Source organism: Chenopodium quinoa, unplaced genomic scaffold (genome assembly GCF_001683475.1).
Source record: "Chenopodium quinoa cultivar QQ74 unplaced genomic scaffold, ASM168347v1, whole genome shotgun sequence".
Lineage (NCBI taxonomy): Eukaryota > Viridiplantae > Streptophyta > Magnoliopsida > Caryophyllales > Amaranthaceae > Chenopodium > Chenopodium quinoa.
The window spans coordinates 77,303-92,319 of NW_018742309.1; positions in this window are offsets into that span (position 1 = coordinate 77,303).

Sequence of the window (15,017 nt, forward strand, 5' to 3'; positions counted from 1 at the left end):
ACCTTCTCATATATGATTCTAGTGCAATAGCATGGTTTCTATGTTAGGAGAAATCTTTGGATCCTTATAAGGGATTGGATTAGACTATTTCGACATTCAAGTGTATTTAGTTCATGATCAATTCGATTCTATCTTTATGGATATTCAAGTGGATTATTTGTCTACCCATTTCCCTAGTGTTTTCATCGCTTTGTAGTGTTAGCTTAATCATTTCTCCCTATTACAAACTAGCTTAATTAGTGCTAGTAATTGTAGTGTTTAATCGTTCTCCATGGATCTATCAACCCTTGACTTGCCACTAGACTCGTGTTTATGTTAGGTTTAGGTATTATAAATTTGTGTTTGATTAAAAGTGTTTTAGAATTCAACGACCTAAAATATCCTTTGTCAGTAGTGTAGCGGTACTCTTGCTTAATTAGTAGTAATACGACACAAGGAACAGCAACATTACTTCTCGTGTACCGTACAACATTACAAGCACCGCGCTGCAGCACTTTGCACCATGGTGCGGTGCAACTTGTTGTGCAACGGTACAGGTTTGCTTACAGCGCATTTCCCAAGACTTGGGCAAAGCTCGACCAATTTGCCTGCGCCTAGGTATGCTTGGCCGAGTTCTAGGTTTGCGTTTAAAGTAATTTTCCATGTTTACCCTCTTTATTTCCCCTTTTCTTATAAATACCTCTAGCCCACCTTTTGTAATAATCCAATAGTTAATTCATTTCTTAATTAGGCTTAGGTTGAGAGATTATCTCTCTAGATTAGGCTAAGATAGGATTAGTTTTAGAGAGAGAAAGTAAGGAAAATCAATGGAGAATTGAGAGAGTGAAGAATCAAGTGTAACAATTGATTTGGATATCTTCTCAACTATTCAATGAACATTTCTTACCCTATTTCATCTTTATTGCTTTTTTTTTAATTTCATGTTGATTTAGTTTTGTTGCTTAATGCTTTGTTTAGTTTAGTTGATCTTTATACTTGATTGATTTTTTTATTTCAATTACTTGATTTGATTTGATGATGAGGTGAAGTGAGTAGTTTGCTTGCTAGGGTTTGGGTAAAGCATGCTTGATTGATTATTGAAATTAGTTTGGGGATTTAGGTTGATTTATTGTTGAGAGTAAAATAATTATTGGAAGTCTACATGTGTTTGGTTTGATTAGGCCTTAATGACTAAACTAGATTGCATTGTGAATTCATTTCACATGACCTATTGATTTTGGATTTGCAATTATTGATTGGTGATAAGTGACATTTATGTCACTATTATTTAGGATTTTCTAGTTACTTATTTTTAATAACGTTTCATTACATTTGTTCTGGTTGCGTGTGAAATGTCATTGTTGCTCAATTTTGGCTTTTCTTGCATATTTTGGTTGCTGCTTGCATTAGATTAAACTTTATTAGTTTATTCTTATGTTTAGGAATACTTGGATAAGTTTAAGGCTCAAGATTGAAGAAATATATGACATAATTTTTAATCTACAAAACATTTCCAACGACAGGTGAAAGCTTATCTCCAGAGATTTCCATTGACAGATCATATGCCCAATTTTGATGTAAAATGAGGGAGATATGCTCGTATGAAGCTGAGCAGTTTTGTCTAGCGCTATAGAGCGGGCGCGCGGTCTAAGAGGAGCGCCCGCTCCAAACTTTCTGGAACGATTCTCCCTCAGTCTGCTGCAGCTAGGAGTGCCCGTGCACGATATTTGAAGCGCCTGCTCCTATACACGCTACGCGAGTTTTTGAGGAGTTTCTTAGCCAATTTAGTAAGGGTATTAATAGATTATTTGCTCATTTTAGAACCAAGAATTCATTGTTTTTAGTAGTTTTTAAGTTAGGTTTAGGTTTTTAGTGAGAGAAAGTGAGAAACACAATGGTATTCATGGATTTTAGATAACTAAAGGAGGAATTTGATGATTTAAAGATGTCCGTTTTTAAATCAATGAGCATTTCTTACTCTCTCTTTTCCTTATGCTTCCTTTAATTGTTTTGTTCATCATGTTTGAGTAATTTTCCTTTCACAAGGTGTTGAGTGAAGTTTTTTTTAATGATTAATTAAGTTATTTATGATAAATTTGATGATAATTGAATGATTAAATTGATTGAATTGATGGTGGAATGTTGTTTGTTTTAGATTAGATTGATCTCCCATGATAGCAAACTTAATTGCATATTTGTTCTAGTTTGACAAGGGATTGTGAATTAAATTTTTTGATTAATTTGATTGAAATTTGGGTTAATTTCTTTTATCCACCTACTCATAGAGGGATCTAGGCTAGGAATTTGAAAAATTGCTCTTGAGTATAATTAATTCCCATTTTAATTTTTTATTTTCATGATTGGTTATCTAATGGATTCTCATTATTACCCTATTAATTGTTCAAAGTTGATCTTTGCCCCTAGTAGACTCTTTTATACCTTGTTTTATATATGTTTGTTAGTGTAGTTGTAGTGTCCTATATCCATAAACCAACTTCGGCGTAGCTTAAGAATTAGATCCAGAACAAGCTAGCATTACCGTTCGTTGTGGTTCGACACCAAACTTACCACTACAGTAGTTTAGGGGTTAGTTTAAGATTTATAAATTTGTTGATCGTTAGCAAGTTAGTCAACAACTTAATTTCTCCGCGTTTAAAATGGTGTCGTTGTTAGAAAACGGTGTCAATGCTAGATTTGTTTTTTTATTGTTTTAGTCTAGGTATTTGTGTATACTTTTTGTTTAGGCCTAGTCCATGTCCTAAGTCTAGTGTCTTGAAGTGACAAAAATACCCCTCCATGATCCAGCCCATCATTAATCATTGTAAAGTACGGATCTGCCCCTAATCTGTTCAATTAAGCACAGCTTTGCCACCTGAAAGTTCAACTATAAATAGCTCTCCAATCATTAACGATGGTTACTTTTTCTAATTCTCTCTCCTTCTCTCTCTACTTTCTCTCTCTAGAAAGTCCACTCTTTTTCTACCTTCTCTCTCTTAAAGTGCGATATGCTGACTTAAGTATTGGAGGGGCTTTCTCTAGTCACACCCCTGGGGCATCTAACCTTCTCTGTTTTGCAGGTCGAGCCCTCAGGTGTCAAGGCAAATCCCTCGGACATACCTTTACAAGGCGGTGCTAAAGGACTTTTAGATAATTGTGTTGGGTTTCGCAGTGTCCGACACTACGCAGAATGAAACCCGCCCAAGACCCGCACACTAATTAATGTAACTAAACATGCAATCACATAATTAAACAACAAGTGAGAGAAAGAGAAAAGACGATCTTACCCTCAACCCATGATTTGCTCGCTTACGAGCTCTTACTTGAAAGCTCTAGCTTCGCAAGTACGTAAGCCTCCGACGGCTCGCACCCTCGACCAGACCCGAGCGGTCTCTACCCCGAAGGTTAGTCTGGGCTAGACCAAGGATTTACTAGAGTATTACGAACTTAAAGGTTTTCTCACTTATAAGGAGATGCCTTATTGAGTTCAACTCAAGTGCTTCTTCCCAAACCCAAAACATGGGTATTTATAGGCAATAGAGTCTTGATTTCCCATTTCCCATCAATGTAGGAAAATTACATTTTGCTTAATTTATTTTAATTCAAAAATAAATTTAAATGCAAATGAATCAACAAGCACCAAGTGGAAAATGGTGAGCAAGGCTAGGTGAGGACAACTAAGGAAGGGGGGACCAAACACCATTTGCTCCCTAAGCAAGCCACCAAGACCGGTCTTCCCATTGACCGGATGCTGACCTACGCATAGCTTGCTGGCAGCCTGTTTTTGCTGCCAAGGCTACCCAGTTGGCGCCTAGCACCAAGGCTAAGCTTGTTGGCCAGCCTGCCTTCGCATGCGTGCAACAAGCAAGCCACGTACGCAATGCGGGTTACCGCTGCTGTAATGTGTATGCTGTGTTCTGCGAGTGCTGGGTGATGCCCAGCTGCTAGCTTGCTTGCGACCATGAGCACCAGCCCTGCAAGCATGCTCGGCCAGCAAGCCTAGCACGCATATGCATCCTTGGCTTGCAGCATGCCTTGCGATGCGGTTGGTGGCCTAGGCTAGCCTAGCACTCGCATGGCTAGGCTAATGCGAGGCTACAACTTAGCTCGTACTTTTCACTGGCTTGATTTCTTGTCTCGTCGAATTCTGAATTCGACTTGACTTATGACACTCGATTTCGACGCTCTAAGCTCGATATCCGGCGTCTATGTTCGTAATAATCTAATGACTCATCTAATCCTTTGGATTAATTTGTCTTCTAGGATCGGTTATTCGATTGGGGTGCAACTCGAAGGGTTCAGTCAAGATGAAGCTGTAATATTAATTATACATAAATATTACTGATTGGAAGCGGCCACCAACTAGGCATTCTGATCACTTGACCTCACTGAAGAATTAGCTTTTTAATAATTCCAAACCCTCTATCGGAATATTACACCTGTTGGAAGGAAACCATTCTTTTCAATCTCCCACTTAGCTTGTCGTTCCGGACAAGTGTTCAATTAGTGTATCGCCCATTTCATATGTCACTTAATGTCTCTTCATGAACTATAAGGTAATATTCTTCATCATCCTTATCACGTCCAGAAGTGTTTCTCGATTTTCGAGTTCGACTGTCAATAAGCGGATGATTTCTAAAATCCATTGAGCACGGTCATGCATTTTCACAAACTCGTTCATCGAGAGGCCTTGTAAACAACAAATACATGTTCCCTATTGTTAATAGGGGGACATTTCCAGTCTTGTATTGTTAGCTTCCCTTACTAAGAGGACCTAGCCGCCCGAGTGTTGCTGTTATAATCCCCATTTACGCCAGATGTTTGACAACATCAAAACGGACTAGTACTCAAACAAGAGAACTTACAATACTCATAGTCGAGGAAAAAGGTTCCGATAGCTATAATGAGAAATATACTTATGACGATTTTAAATCTCTTAAAGTATTCTCATAGGTCGATACGGTATAGTTCCAAACCAATACCTGTGCAAATGATTTATGACAATCATGTCCTTGTAGCACAACAAACGATGCTATAAATCATACTACACATTAATCTCAAGTTGTCATTAATCTTCCATCATTTAAATAACCTTGATTAGGGATAATTTTCGATTGAAATATTCAATTTTCTCTTAACAAATGTTTCTTTATCCAAGACATGGTCTTGATACCCGGTTTTGAATATTCTCATAAATCAAATGGACTCATTATTTAATCCTAAACCACACTTAACAGGTGTTTCTTTATGATGCTCGATTTCGACAATCTAAGCTCGATATCCGACGTCTATGTTCGTAATACTCTAATGACTCATCTAACCCTATGGATTAATTCGTCGTCTCGGATCAGTTATTTGATTAGGGTGCGACCCGAATGGTTCAGTCAATATTAAGCTGTAATATTAATTATACATTAATATTACTGATCGGAAGCGGCATTCCGATCACTTGTCCTCACTGAATAATTAACTTTCTAATAATTCTGAGCCCTCTATCGGAATAATACACTTGTTAGAAGGACACCATTCCTTTCAAATTGGACTTAGATTCTAGAACATCTTGATACCTTACCCTAACACTCCTAGGAGCATTCTGTTTTCACAAATACTTTGGTTTTTATTTAATTTTTTTTATTAATTTTTTTGTTAAAAATAAAAAAATGGCAATTTTCCCATTTGTTCAATATGATAATGAGCTTTTATGTGAATATTTTAATAGAATTGAGGGATTATAGGCCCTAATTGTTGTAGCCTTTGGGATGCTTTTGATATTTGTTATTTTGGTTTGAATTAGCAATCTAGGGATATAGTTGAAAACATGCATAATGGTGAATTACGAGCATTGTAAATTAATGATGCTTATTTTTGTGTTTGGTTTGCTTAGGATGTTTATATTAGGGGTAAAAATGTTTTTAATGTTGATGTGCAATGTCTTGATCCTTCTAATATTAGCATGATTTCCCATGATTTGTCACATGATCACATTAGTGAACCTAGATAATATGATTTTAATTCTATTACCCCTATTGTTCATTATGATGTGTTGCATGCTTAAGTTGATAGTCATGTCTTCTTGTGATGTGCTTTGTTCCCTCAATGCTGAATCTCATGTACTTGATTGTGCCCCCTCTTCCCAAGGTGATGATTGTGCTCATGCTTTTAATGTTGATGTTTCTAATCTTGGTTGTGATCCTTCTCCCTTTATTGACCCTCAATGTTTTTTTTCCGTGTGTGTCTCCCCTTGATATCTTAGAATCTCAAATTAGGTATGTGAGCTTGATTCTAATTATGGGCTTAATAAGAAATTATTTCTGAATTCCATGAGAAGTCAATTGGAGATGATGAGAAGGAGTGAGGAGCATTTGGAGAAGGTAATGGGGAGAAATTAAGAGGTAGAAAGACTAATGTCATCTTTGATGAATGCTCTTGAATCTTTCAAATCCAATGTGTGTGTTGAGGATGATGATGTTTTGGAGCAACCAAGAGTGTGTGAGGATCTTATTAGTGAGCTTTTGAATGAAGGAAAGGGAGTTGAAAATAAAGAAGATGATGATTTTGTGATTCCAAACCCCCTTTCCAAACTTGATGAATCTCTAGTGCATGTTTGTGATTCTTTTATCCATGAGTATTTGGACTTGTTTGAGGGTATGTTCCATATGTTAATTGAGGTTCATATAAAAATAAGGAAAATTATCATTGGTACAATCCAGGTTCTGACTTTTATCAATGGTACCATTATTATGTTTTTTATTATAAGCGGTACATCCAAGGTTCTAACTTCTTAACTAGTGTGATTAGTATGTTAATGAAAGGTTAAGAAAATTCAAATTATGCAGCTTAAGTCATTAAATGAATAAAAAGTCTAAAATACCCCCCTTTTAAATATTTCCCTTCTACTTTTCCTTCACACATTTTAATAATTTAAACCATTTCTCACCAAAATAGAAAATTTGCCATCCTATATAAAAGCTTGCGGCACTATTCAACCCCAATCTCTCTTAAAGGTTAATATGGGGGAATCTTCTGGTTTTGGCTCTTCTTCTGGCAGGAAGAATGGGAGGGGCATGTGGATTAGGCGTATTAACTGGAACTTCCATCCCCTACGAACTGCTGATATCAGGTTCTCTGACACCATTTATGTGTTGTTGAAAATCAAATTATAAGGGACATAGGGATTAGATATGCAAATCTTGATGAAGCATCAAATATGAAGGTTATGAGAGAAGAATTTGCTCACTTTACACACAAGGCTGAGGAATTTGCAAGCTATACAAATATGGTTATCAAGATTGTTGTTGTTATGTATTTGATTTTAGTCTTTGTTGCACTGAACTAAAGTAATGTGTTGATTAATTTCAAGAGGTGCATTTGAGTTGCAATGAAGGTTATGAAAATAAATAACTGTATGAATAAAAATGTATTGTATTGTACTTTAAGTGTATTTATTTTCATTTAGCCTTTAGCATAAGAAATTTCTTAAAAATTTTGATTATAAGAAAAAGCTGAATATCAAAGCTAAATCAAGACAAGATTTAATTAATTAAAAGTTCTTACAATAAACTTAAAACTAGCAAAGCTAAGTTAAAGCCCTAACATTTAGCTAACACCAGTGTTTACCAATGTAATATTTGGGCTTACAAAAAGGTTAAAATTTAAAGAGGATTAAAAAAAAGGGAAATTAAAGCATTAAAAGAGTTAACATGTTCAAAGTAGCACTAACCCTCAAGTAATGAAAGAACTACACATGTCAATGCCTAGTGTGGAGTTGAAAATTTCCACAAAATTTAATGTGTTTGAATCATTACAAACAATGGGATCAAACTTGTGCTTGGTCCACTTGGATTGCTCACCCATATCAACAAACCATTTCATCACCTCATCCCCTCCTTTTTTAAGCCTTTCCATGGCCTTCCTAATTGTGAAAAATGATGTGGCATTGCAAGCCCTCCAGAATAAGATGTACAAAAGTAGTCCAAGATAAGTTTTTTTGTAATTTCTGGTCAAATGCATATAACAATACCTCTTGTCTGCTTCAAGCCATAGTTGTGTCAAAGCTAAGTCTACACCCTAAGTCAATGAAACATTGTTAGAACATATAAGATAAATGAAATCTTACATAAATAACAAAATAGGTTAAGATTTTACCTTTTGCTTGTCACTTATGATAGTCCAATTCATCCGTGAAGACTCCTTCACAATGTTCAACAAATACCATAAGAAAAAGGACCAGCTTTCTGTGAGGCCATTTCCACTATGCCCATGGCCCTTTAAAATCCTAGCTAGGACTTTACACTTTTTAAGGTGTGTTAGGATTTGAATCATTACCCTTTTTTATTAGTAACCAATAGAGAGTCGCCAATGAGTTATAGGAAAACTTTTAAACCTCATTCATGTCTTTCTCCCAAGTAGAGTTCAAGGGATATTTAGAACGAATCATAAGTTTAGCCATGCCCAAATTGGTCTACTAGTACCAAAAAAGAGTTCTGGAGCGAGGGTACTAAGATAACATTCCTTTTTGAGGGGAATTGCCATCCTAGCCCTAGTGCGGCCTCTACTAGCTCTTCCTTTTTCACAATTTCATCGTCAAACTATATATGCAACATGATACCATAAACTAAGTTACTTGCATTTATTTACACGCGTCAAACACAAAAGGATTACATTACAACGAATATCATTATTCTTATTTAATTCAAATTCATGAAAGAACAAATATAAACAAGATTCCCTTTGACTTAAGTGATAAAACAATTAAATAATTTATTCAATTCTAGTCTTGTTTAACAAAAGAATACTATGTCGAATTGATTAATTAAAAGTTTATTAACGTGATCAAACAACACTAATTAGTCGATTTAGGTGATTTAAGACAAGAAAGGAAAATTGGTTTATCTAAGCGCTCAGGAATTACCCCTTGTCCTTACTAGATCTTTGTTTAGATTGCAATTGTACACCTTCTTTTCGGGAACCTTCACCGTAAGAACAAAGTAATAAAAGGGTGAGTGTTTAGGATAAAAGGGTTTGATTATTGAATAAATTCACATAGTGTTACTATTGAATTTTTGGCTATTTTTTTGTGTGTTTAGAGCTCGTATAGAAACTCTTTTTATAGGGAATGGTTCAGATTAGGGCTTCAAAGACTCTGCTACAACAGGTGGCGCGCGCAACTCAATAAGTTCTGCATGGCTTCCGCGTGCAAGTGGAGGAGTTGCGCTTCTCAGGGCACCGTGACTTCTAATCTTATGCGTAGTTGTATGGTAAGATTCGATACAGTATCTTTCTGAAATTCTGAATCTTTGCAAGGGCAATACCGATAATTACACTAGCAAGGTAGTTGCGTGTAACTAACGAGCCCAACTTCATGAGTTGTGCGCGGATTTTCCTGCGGTAGCCCTAGATTTTAACCAAGGCGCTCTAAATCCGTCCAGAATTAAGTTTAACTCTTAAGTCAGGCCAAATTTCTGATTAGGCTGAGTATGATTAAGCTTTTTTTCATTTCGTTTGGGTCAATCTAGTTAGTTTTATGTGTTTAGGCTTCAATCAGTAGTCCATTGGCATCCCTTACACCTATCCAGCATAAAGAAGGAATAATTTATCGTCATAGCACTTCCGGTCTGGACAGGGGACCAAAATTAGATGTCTACACTTTCCTTATCTTCTTGTCCTACTATGGCATATGCAATGGGAAATATTTCATTATTTTTCATTCAACCCAACAATTGTAGGCAATATACCACCATGGTTTCCTTTTAAATGTGTACCATCCACATCAATCATAGGTCTAAATCCCGTAAAAAAACCTTTCCACTGTCTAGTGAAAGAGATGAATATGCTACTAAATAGAAGGTTTTTGTTAATACACTCTATCTAAATCTAAGCAATAAACGCTTTATACTCTGGGTTAGTGTGTTTGACAACAATAGCATAAATTGGTAACTTAGAGTATGACTCATCATACCCCCCTAACAATACATTGATCACGTAATTCTTCAACCTGTATACAATTTCTTGTTCATGTAAACTCCAAACCTCATAAACAATAGCTCATTAAGTGTTGTCCCAAAAATGCTTGGGTTAGCTCTAATGTCCTCCACTTTATTAGTAGCCCATTTGACGTTACAAATGGGATTATAAGTCTTCAACCCCCTACATGTATGGACACTTGGCCATATCTTCTTAATAGCCCATGTCCTACCACTAGGTAATCTTCTAGCATGCAATCTCCAATCAAATGCTTCAAAGTAACATATCACAGTATACCTTCTGTTATTTCCAGCCTCAACATTGATGGCATACCCTTCTTGATCAGTAAAGTCCTTCATAGTGTCTTTCAAGTGAACCTTGTTAGTAAAAACCATCCAAGGTCTTACTTATATCCTTACAAATTCCCTTTATTTATACATCCCTCCATTTTTATACAAAGTGTTAAAGTAACCATACCATTACCCAGGTTTCCAATTATCTTTCACTTTAGGAAGTCTCTTAAGCTAATCTAGTTCATCTGTAGGTACTGGTCTAGTTGGTATAACCTCACCATCAAAATCAGACACATTAGCATCCCTAATTGCAATAAAGTCTACATCAATACTTTCATCTGAACCTTCCCCATTAGAATAAAATAATAGCATTTTGAGTGAGTTTGTTGAGAATGCTTCATGGGATAGAGATGGGTTTGAGATGAATTTGCATCAATTCCTGCATGGTTTTGAGATCTTGGGCTTTAATAATATTAAAGGAAATAATATTCATTTTCGTGATGGAGATGATGAAGTTTTTTCTCTTGGAGATTGGATTTTTTAGGGACATGCAGATCATGAGTGTCCTTCTTTTGAAGATTCAATGATTGATTTTCATGCTCTTATTGGTGATGTGAGGGATGGTGGTGAAGATGAGTTCATTTGTGAAACCATTGCTCCTATCCCCTTTTCTCATGTCCTTTTTCCAAGAAAATTTGACCAAATCCCTTCCTATCCCATATCACTCCTTTTGTTTCTCAAAGAGCTTCTTAGGGACCCTTTTTCTATTCATGATTTTCAAACTCCTTATCATTTATTGACTGAGAGAGATCTTTTATCACACAAAAGATTTTTGTGATGAGAGTTTGCCTTCTTATTTTTCTTTTTCTTCTTATTTTATTGATTTTTCTTTTGACTTTTCTTATTATTGGCATCTCCCTCTTCATTTTCTTGTGCATGTATTATTCTTGTTGCATAACCCTTTCCCCTCATTTGCCTACTTGTTATCCTATGAGATGTGTAGCGGTGCATTTGACAAGCTCTTGCGATCGTTGCAATATTATTTACTAGAGCGGTCAAGCTTCGACCTTAAGCAAGCCTTTCTCAAGAAGTAACCCGTGTTTTATTGCTTTCATTCTCCTTTCCTATTAGAATAGTTTTTGTCTCATGAAAATGTTTGTGTACTCATATGCAGTGGTTTGGATCAAGAATCAAGGAGGTTTGACTCCACTTTTGCTAGTACATGGAAAAGAAAATTTAATTTTAATTAGAGGTTGTCAACTTCAAGAAGGTTTAATTGGGTCATTTGCGGGTATTTACACCCACCTAATATCCGGTAATATCCTTCCTTGCTCTTATTCTAATGATTTATATGTGACTTGTTGGACATATGTTGGTTGGTTGGATGACTTTCTTTCTTTTCTCCTCGAATGGATTATCTGGTTTATGGTTTAAGCATGTTGTCTCATTTAAGGTTAGGAGAAGGTACTCTATCTTGTATGGTGGAATTTTTATTCATATATGTCATGCAGATTTGTATTACTACTAGAATCCGGTATAATTTCAACCGTTTTTTTATAACCGTCATAAAAACGGTCACAAAAGTTAAAATCTACGCGACTTTTTTTTTTTGCATTTGCAGTTTTGCGACCGTTTTATAAGCGATCGCAAATCTGCGACCATTTTTTACCTATGAAACAGTCGTAAGGGTATTTGTATATTTTGTCCGTCCCAGAATACTTGACACAGTTCCCATTTTTGTCCGTCCCACAATACTTGACACGTTACTCAATATGGAACAGGACCACTAATTAAAAAATAGTTTCCCACATTTTCTCTCTTCTCACCTACCTCACTTCCACCTCACTTGGTCTTTTCTTACAATATAAAAAATATAAAAGAGAATATTTTGTATGATAAATAAATGTTTTAAATGAACCCACCTGGAGTTTTCTTAAACTACGTGTCCAACCCAACATCACAACTATTATGGGACGGAGGGAGTAATTTTTATAAAAAAAAAATACATGTTGAAAATTATTCTAAATAAAATGAAAATGGTTGCAACCGCTAAAAACGATCGCAGATTCGCAATCTACGACCGTTTTTAGCGGTCGCAACTATTTTATTTTATTTTTAAAAAATAGGGTATAAAAGGCATACCCATCTATCTCACCCTAACCCTAATTTTAACTTTACCGCTCTTCCTCTCTTTTCTGTCTCTCTCTTCACATTCCTTTCTCTCCCTTCTCTCTCTTCTCACACTCTCTCTTTCCTTCTCTTCTCTCTTTGTTTCTCTCTCTTATCACGCCCCTCTATCTTTCCTTCTCTCCTCCCTTCGTTCTACGACTTTCATCGCTGGAAATCAGACAAAGTTCAAAGAATTAGATCATCAAAAATCGCATGAAGAGGCTTCGCACCAACCTTCCACCGTCACCGTCACGACCTCCTCCGTCACAAGCATGAGTTAACACTAGTAGAAAAAAAGAATTAGACACCACATCTTTGGCACCGGTTCTTGAAAACTGGTGGCAAAAGAAATGGGCGGGATTAGAAAAAAGGCTTTTAACACTGGTTCAAACCAAACCGGTGGCAAATGTTGTTTTAGCACCGGTTCAAACTGGTGCCAAATAATAAAAAAATCGGGGTATACGTATAATAAACCCTTCCTCTCTCTCATCCGCCTCTTTCTTTCATGCTTTCCTCTCTCCTTCTCTCTCATCTCTGATTCTCTGTTCTTCTCTTCTCTCTCATCTCTGAGATCTCTCTTCTCTTCCTTCTGATCTCTCGTTCTTCTCTTCCTTCTGATTTTTGGGGTTTTAATGTTGTGTTGATATTCGAAATTCAATGAGATTTGTGGCTCCTCGCTATTGTTGTTGTTGTTCATCGTCTAGGGTTTGCGATTTTGTTATGTTGAGAAGATTTTTTGGATCTAAATCTATGGTTGGTTAGTTTATTAATTAGGGTTTTTGTTGAACCTTTCATCTTCTTCCTCTAGTTGAGATCTAGAATTCCTCTCTCAGTCCGTCACCTCCGACTGCTCAGCGGCGCCTTTGCGTTAATTGATAGCTCCAATGGCTTTTCGAGGTGTGGGTTTTCAATTGACAGCAACTATAAACTCGGATAAGCAGAGGTGAGAAATTTGAGTTAGTGGTTGCAGTTTGCTATGGTCTAATTGTAGCTTGATTGGGGTATTTTGGTTAGTTATTGTTGCTAATTAATCAGAGAGTGTTTGCAATTTAGTCTGAGCTAATTGTAGTTTGAATTGGTAATTATCTATTTTGATTTATAATTAGGTTGCTATTGAGTATTTCTAAATGTTTATTGCATTGTTTTTGTGTTAATAGTTTAGTTATTGTTGCTAATTAATCAGAGAGTGTTTGCAATTTAGGCTGACCTAAGTGTAGTTTTTTTTTTATCTATAATAAATAGTTTACCGTTTAGGATTTCTAATTATTTCATTCATTGTTTTTGGGTGGGTATGCGTTTAGTAAGGCCTTACTGGGTGATGTGGAACTCGAGTTTAGCTTGTATTTGTGGTGGGTGTGTGCTGCTTGGATTAAGATTTTTGGTTAGTTTATTAACCCACTTCTCCGGCAGTGGCGACTTCATTGCGGCAACAAAATCACGTAAGTGCTTTCAATTTTTCGATTTTTCAGTTTTCATTTTAATTTTTTAATGTTCCAAGCTTCCTACAATCCTACTTTTAATTTAATAATTTATATGTTATTATGTTTACTTGTTTAATAATTTTGGTTTGTTAATTTGTTAAATTAGTGAATTAGTTTTTATTTTTCAATTTCAATAGTTGAATTAGTTGCTTTAGTGCTTTTTAGATTACTTAGATTATGTTGAATTGTTGAATTAGTTGCTTTACAGATTGATGTATTGTTTAATTAAGTTAATTTTATTTATTTTATATGCAATTCATGCCAAAATTTTGTATGAATTTAACAGAATTGGAAGATAAAAAACAAAATTCTAGGGTTTATGTAATTTTTGAAAAACAAAATTCTAGGGTTTATGTAATTTATGAAAAACAGAATCCAGTAAGTTTGAATTTAATGTAATTTGTTTTCGACTTGTTATTGAATTCAATTCATTTTGTTTCTGTTCTTCTTGTGTATTCAGGTAAGAAGTCGTTGGTTATACAATGATAAATAAAAAATATCACCCCTCTAAGTGAATGGGCAGCGTATAATTTTCTTCACCCTAATTTAATTTCATCTTCTGATTTTTTTAGTTCTCTTGTTACTTGATTTTTTGAGTTTTATTACTACAATGAGATCATGTTTTGTCCGGATTATATTGTGATGAGATCATGTTGATTTACTCCTATTTTACGATTGTGATATGTTGCTGCCGGGCTGGATTATTGTTGTTGTTCTGATTTATTGTTGACTGAGATGGAGGATTGTGTGTTGCTTGTTGATATATGGTTGCCAACAACTATGATCTGTTGCTGGCCAGGGGATGTATGCTTGTGATATGTTGTTGTTTCTATTGATGTTGATGTGTCTGTGATATGTGCCTGAGTTTCTTGGATTATGTCCTTTTTAATGTCCCTTCATTAATGTTATTTGGAATATGTCCCTTAATTATGTCCATTGTTTAATGTTGCTTGGAATATGTTCCTTGATTATGTCCCTTGATTAATGTTTCTTGGAATATACTCCTTGACTATGTCCCTTTTTAACAGACCCCTATATAACAAACCAATGCGTTGAGATAATCTATATGATGAATGGACTCACTTTCATCGTCTAGCTTCTCATTGTGATTTGCTCCGGTTTGTCCGTTGAGGTA